Source organism: Eretmochelys imbricata, chromosome 8 (assembly GCF_965152235.1).
Source record: "Eretmochelys imbricata isolate rEreImb1 chromosome 8, rEreImb1.hap1, whole genome shotgun sequence".
NCBI lineage: Eukaryota > Metazoa > Chordata > Testudines > Cheloniidae > Eretmochelys > Eretmochelys imbricata.
The window spans coordinates 94,894,224-94,900,388 of NC_135579.1; the positions used below are offsets into that span (position 1 = coordinate 94,894,224).

Consider the following 6,165-nt stretch of genomic DNA (forward strand, 5'->3'; position numbering starts at 1 on the left):
CTAAAGGGAGATTATCAAAGGCACAACAGAGAGTTAGGAGTTGGGCCCCCAACTCTCATTAGTGTTGGCCTATTTGTATTAATGGAAATCCCCCCCTCTATTTCCTAGGCGTTTGCATCCCACACATGTGACTTCAGACCCCATCCTGGTAAGAAGGAGCCAGCTCAGAAGAACCCCATCCCCTTTACTCCATGACAGGAGGGAAGGGATAATCTGAGTTTGCTCACTTTGAGGGGAGCGTGAAGCTGAACACTTTTTAGTTCCTCGGTCCCATGCAGATCAGCCTTACACACTCCCTTCCCAGGCACTAATGGAGCTGCAGCATCTTAATGGCTCTAAGATAGGAATAAATTAGTGTTGCTTGTTGGTCCACTCTACAATGCCATCAGCTTAAAAGTACGGAATTTCCATCACGAACTTCTGTGGGGGAGGGAGCAATGGGGGGCCTGTTGAGTTTCCAGTATCTAAAAAGATACTATGCGGAGCTCACAGTGAAAATCCCTGTGATTTGCTACACTCCCCTGCTGATAACACCATGCACAGAAGAAAGAAGTTAAGTCATTTGAGCTCTAAATATTCCTCAGTCATGTCATGTGAGTCACAGAACTCATCCCCCTCTTTAAAGCATTTGAATGCTTCTTTCCTTTCATCTCTGTTGTTGTTTACCTAGCAATTCCCAGCAATGAAGCCACTGGTGAGTATACGCCTGCTCAGTTACAAGATCCCGCTGTCTGTTTGCTGGATTAAGTTGTTTATCCTCTTACTTAAACCATTGGGAAACATATCGACTGCTTACGTCAGGCCAAACTTCGCCCTCTTCCAGTAACACGGTACCAGACACCAAGCTCCAAGAGCTGTCTGGAAGAGTGGTGACAGTACTTCACTCAGAGAGGTGCAGGTGGTAGGCATGCCAAAGTACTGCAACCTTTCAGTTGACCACATAATGACCATGTTTTGCCTTACTCCGCTGATGCTGGGGCTTTCACTTCTGCTATCTGGCACTGGACGGCCTTTGCCTCCCCGCACCAGGCTTCTGTCAGCAGCCATGATGGGATCGTGCAGTCATAGGGGTGCAGTGTCCTTGTCATGCCTCTGCCTTTCCTCTTCCCAAGCACCTCCTGCTCCAATGGTACAAAGGATGTGAACACAACGGTATGAGGGAAGCAATGATACTGTAAATGCTTTCTGATGCACTTCAGTGGAGCAATTATCTTGGCTTGGTTCTTGAATGCATCCGATGAAGTGGGCTGTAGCTCACGAAAGCTTATGCTCAAATAAATTGGTTAGTCTCTAAGGTGTCACAAACCCTCCTTTTCCTTTTAATGAATAGATAGACATCTGACACAGGAACAACACAGGAGCCTTTTAAAGTAAACGAGGGCTTTTACATTCATTGGATGGTTTGATAGGGAAAAAATAACCTCGGGTGCTATTCTTTAAAAGCAAATGCAAGAACTTTCATTCTGGGATTTTGAAATACTAGATAGTCTTGGGGGGCTGTTTCACACAAAAATGACTTTGTATTAAGAACCGTTAGTTTCTTAAATTTAGCTCTTTGAAGGATGCAAAGGAATTGGAAATCTAACCACACAGCATATCCCTCCAGTCAGCCCAACCAACTACAGTATTTGGCTTCCATTTGCAACTACCCCAATCAAAAAAAAAGTTAGGTTTGAAGGAAAGTAAGTTTGAAGTGAATGTTAAATTTATATTAGATACTTGTTAATTAGCTAGTAAATGAGTCACCCCCACAGACTGCCAGAGTCTGTGCTATTTAAAGCAACCCTTGTTGTGTCAAGTTAAACTCCGTCAGCAGCCAGAGAGTTGACTAAACAGTAATATTTCAAAGCTTAACTTATTCATATTTTTTTTTTACTGTTAAAAAGGCCAAGACTAAAATACCCACCTGGGTATTCATAGTCAGGGAAGGAAGAAGAGAAACCTGTTAGCCTTTATGAAAGCTGCTTCCATTTATATGTACATCCACCAGAGTGCTCTCTGGTTACTTATGATGAGCCATCCTTGTTTTTTCCTCATGCCTCACCCTTCTGTTCCTTGTTAGCATTCTCTCCTTTAATGGTCTTTCCACAAGAAAGCTGTTGACCTGGATAAATAAGTCCAAAACCACATTTTAACCAGATTTGGTAAAAAGAAACCTGTGGGTGTTTACACCACAGTCAAAATGGTTCCTTGGCTTACTAAATATTAAAAAGGGAAGAAGGGATGGATCTTTCCAAAATTGCCCTGTTCTGGTACTGGCCACTGTCAGAGATAGGATAGTGGGCTAACTGGACCATTGGTCTGACGCAGTATGGCCATGCTTATGCTCTTAAAAGCAAACAAAAATTCTCTTAGTGGCATGGTAGCATCTGCCAAACTTCTAGGCCTACTTTATCCACATGTTAGATCCCCGACTCCCTTGTGGGCTAGTGGGGTGACACACAGCAAGCATCCAACCACTCTTCTGCTTGGGATGGAACAGATGTCTGAGGTACTACAGCACATAGCTATCAATACAAATAAGCCCTGGTGGTTCTTAAGGGGAAACTGGCATATACAGGGATTCTAAGGTGGCTTGAATTCCCTGCTTCTTTTCCTGAAGTTTCTAGAAAATTGGAGAAGTCTTTTGCAGATGAGGAAATAAAGAGATTGCTATTTGTTTGGCCAAATCCTTCTGCCAGGAACACTCAAACAACCCAACTGGAGCTAAGGAAAAGGCTTTTCAGCAACCAAGGGCAAAGTCTGAGCTCTCATTTTTCCTGATGCTGAGACCTCAGTAAATGTTGTCACCACAAGTACATCAGAAACACGTGGCATGAGGACCTCAGAGAAGGGTATCATCTTTCCACGGTCTTTGGGCCTAGATCTACAAGGCTAGAGCCATGAGTAGAAGCAGGATGCCAGGTGTAAATGATCACCATTTGTGCAGTGGCAAAATTAATGTGAACCAAAACTTGTTGTGAAGTAGCTTGGATCAACGGATCGAATGTGTGACAGGAAGCTAATTTATTTTAAAAACAAACTTAATCAGAGGGGGGAAAAATCTAACTCTGCACAGCTCAATTTTCTCCTTCTTTACTGCTAATGAAACATAATTTCCTTCTCGCCACTCCACCAAAATGACAATTTTCAACTGGACTTCCATAAATTCCATGTCACATCATACTTCCTCCACAATGTGATGAGGATTGATGGTATCTCTACAGCCTCCCTTAGCAGCATAGTCTAGTGCCTAGGGCAGTAGGCTAACATTCAGGAAACCTAGGTTCAATTCCTAGCTCTATCACTAGTCTGAGGTAGTCACTTGCTGCCTAGCGCCTCAGTTTCCGTCTGTAAAATGAGAATAATGATACTTGGCCTCCTTTGTTAAAAGTCTTTGAGAGCTATGGACCTGGTATTATTATACCTGTACTTCCTTTACCCCATCACATTGTGATCTAATCTGCTCAGCAAAGCACAAATTTGTTTGCAGTTGTATTCCATGATCACGCATTTTTTACATGAGCCCCAGGTCAAGAGTGCCTCTAGTGTCAAGGGTAAAAGTTAATTTTTCATTTCTGAGAGCCTAAATTGGGTCATTTAGTTTCCTTTGCACATGGAGGAATATAGCATATGGAGCATACAGTTCAAAGAGGGCGCAGGATGAAATAATACAAGGAAAGCTCAGGCTTTAAGGTTTTGTCTGACAGTATGAAACTGAATATGTGTCTCTTCAAGGAAGTAACAGCTTTCCATTTTTAAGTCAAGTTTGGCCAAAGGCAACTGCGTCTTCTTAACACAGTTCGGTCATTCATCAGTGTTTGTATTTCTGCTACGTTCAGCTTGGCAGCTCGGTTAGTTATATAATGATCATGTGGGCGGCTTCCTTCCCCCTCCATTTTCCCCCTCCACACACACACTTTTATTTCCAATGTAATGTTAAAGAAGAAAACACAAAAGAAAACACTACTGAATCTCATAAGCAAAGTCTTTCGGGAAAGGGTTTTGGAAGTTACGTCACTGAATTGGAGCCATAGGCCCAGCTCTCCCTTGAAATTTGCTCTTCACCTGATATTCAGGAGCTATTTTCCTTTCCTTCGTCTCTCTTACTTTCCAGCTCCCCATTCTAATGTTTAATACAGGCAATAGCTTTGAAGCCTTTCCAAATGAAAATGCCAGAAGCACCCAGGTTTTCCAGGGAGCCTGCCAACTCCAGCAATCATTAATTTTATGTGCTAATTTTAAAGTTGATGGGTTTTGTGTCTTGAACTTCAAAGGTGAATAATCTAGGATTTTCTAAAAAGGAGAAAATCATTTTAAAAATGTTTCTTTGCAAAAGAATATTATTTTTATTTCAAGGAATGCAGATTTCCTCTTTGTAGCCTGTATAAATGTTGTTGAAGAGCTCAATGCCAAATACTTGTTTTGTCCCAAAGAAATGTTTAAAGTGAAATAAATCGGGCTGGGCTATAAAGTGTTTTCATTTGTTTCACCGGTGGCCCTGCGGCCTTTATAAGTGAAGCGTGCACATTATGTGCGTGCAGGGCAATTATATTTTTCGGTTACAAAACACAGCTTATTAGATTGACTAAAGTGACAGATTTCAGTTTGTTTCTATCAGATATTACACAGCCATTTGCCTGAAATTTCTAGGGCATAATTTTGACAGTTTTCCCACTCATCAGCACATTAAAACCAGCTGTGGGTCTGGACAAACGACTTCAGCAGAACCTACTGAAAGTATCTTTTTTCCCCCTTCTGAGCGAGGCAAATGAAACTTGGAGTTCATTATGGTAGTTTAATTATGATTCAGTAAGGATGTCCTTCAGTGAAATCCATGGCTCCATAAACAACATGTTCTGTCATATTAGATGTCTTCTATTTCAGTTTTAAAGTCACAAAACCATGTGCTTTTCATTTGAGTTGTTGGACCCCCTGCTAAACTTATAAACAAAGGAATGGTAGCAAAGGACAATCAGCAGCTCGAAGTGTGTATAGTCTCATATTCTGGCTTGTGGAGGGAAGTTTACTGGTTTCGTAAAAGAGAACATTCAGAGCAAAATTGGGCTGATTTAGATGTTGGTATGAGATTCTGCCTCAGTCTGATATGGGTTAGAAAATGTATAACAAATGCCTTCGCCCTGAGTCTCTTACATTGTTTTAAAGTGAAAACAGCTGAAGGTTCTTGGCTTATTCTCCTTTGCAGCAGAATCTTTGGGACACGTCAGAGAAAAGTTCTGCAGCACTGCAAGCAATTAAAATGGGTATTTTTTGTGTTTGTTTTTTCCACTTTATCAAAGCCCAGAAACTAAGAGAGACAAAAGATTTTCAGGCAAATGGGAACAAAATTTTTCAATATATTTTAGCTTGTCTTAATTTCACTGTGGTTAAATGCATGAGGACGTTTCTTCTCCCCCCATCCCCTCCTATTATTTGTCCACTAAAGAAATGTAAGTTCTTCCTTAATTTCTTCTCTTAGCTTTAGTGCTCAGTTAGATTCTGACCCCCAATAAAACACTTAATCCTGTGCTTAACTTAAGCAGGTGACTTGCCCTGTTGACTTCCAGGCCAGTCTAGAAGTTTACGAGCATTACCAGTTTCTACTGTTTACTTATTAACTCCAGTGAGTTTGAGTTCCCAAAAAGACAAAAGTGCCATTATAATTGTTTACTTATTATATCTAGGGCTCTACCAAATTCACGGCCATGAAAGCTGGTCTCCCCCCATGAAATCTGGTGTTTTCTGTGCTTTTACCCTATACCAGCATTTCTCAAACTGGGGTCCACGGACCCCGGTGGGTCCCCAAGGGTACTTCTCGGGGTCCACGGGCCCCACTGATCAACTCCTCCCCTTTCAGAGGCGCAGCAGGGCTAAACCTGCCCTGGCTCTGTTCCACTCCCAGAAGCGGTGGCATGTCCCTGCAGAACCTGAACGGGAGGTGGGCCAGGGGGTCTCCGCGCTCTGTCCCCATGCCAAGCTCTGACTCCGCGGCTCCCATTGGCTGGGAGCTGTGGGCTGTGCTTGCGAGTGGGGGCAGCACGCGGAGACCTCCTGGCCCCCTTGCCTAGAAGCCGCTGCCAGAGAGATGTGCCAGTCACTTTCAGAAGCTGCCCAAGGTAAGCATCGCACCCTCACCCTCTCCCGCACCCCTACCCCAGCCCAGAGCCTGCATCCCGCACCCAAACT

At 42.9% G+C, this 6,165-nt stretch overlaps 1 non-coding gene across 1 annotated transcript; it reads left to right on the forward strand.

Moving 5' to 3' along the window:
* Positions 1-1,129: 1,129 nt before the first annotated feature.
* LOC144269664 (small nucleolar RNA Z39) lies at positions 1,130-1,193 on the forward strand. Its single transcript, XR_013346976.1, has one exon. It is a non-coding gene; the product is annotated as a small nucleolar RNA Z39 (small nucleolar RNA).
* The last annotated feature ends 4,972 nt before the right edge of the window (positions 1,194-6,165 follow it).